Genomic DNA, 421 nt, shown 5'->3' on the forward strand with positions numbered 1-421 from the left:
CCATTACAAAACACCGTAACAGTACTTTATGTTTGGACCAGAACAATGTGGCCAATGAGTTCAGTTCATTTCATCCTTCAGGCATGTTAATGCCTCCTTATACTGAAGAAATTGAAGAAAAACATGCTAAGGTAAGTATTACTTATGTAATATTTGGTCCATAGCAATTTAATTGGTTTTACTTTGTTTGAAAATGTATGGTCTTTTTGCTTCCTTTTATTGACCATATTTTATAAGAAATTAGAAATTGTCTAAAATGTTAAAGCATTTTTGGGAATTATTTTATTCTGCATTTGTAGAGACCACGTGACAAGATTGAGGAACCATTTAAGGACAAGAAGTCTCATTTGTACACATTAGGTAAATTCGTGAAACCAGACAACACCTTTTGAAATAAGCCTGGATCACGAGGTAAGAAGCA

The 421-nt window shown here is 33.0% G+C and overlaps 1 pseudogene; it reads left to right on the forward strand.

Moving 5' to 3' along the window:
* The window catches only part of LOC119587006, an 11,851-nt pseudogene that overhangs the window by 8,742 nt on the left and 2,688 nt on the right, over positions 1-421 (forward strand).

This window comes from Penaeus monodon, chromosome 22 (assembly GCF_015228065.2).
Source record: "Penaeus monodon isolate SGIC_2016 chromosome 22, NSTDA_Pmon_1, whole genome shotgun sequence".
In the NCBI taxonomy this organism is placed as follows: domain Eukaryota; kingdom Metazoa; phylum Arthropoda; class Malacostraca; order Decapoda; family Penaeidae; genus Penaeus; species Penaeus monodon.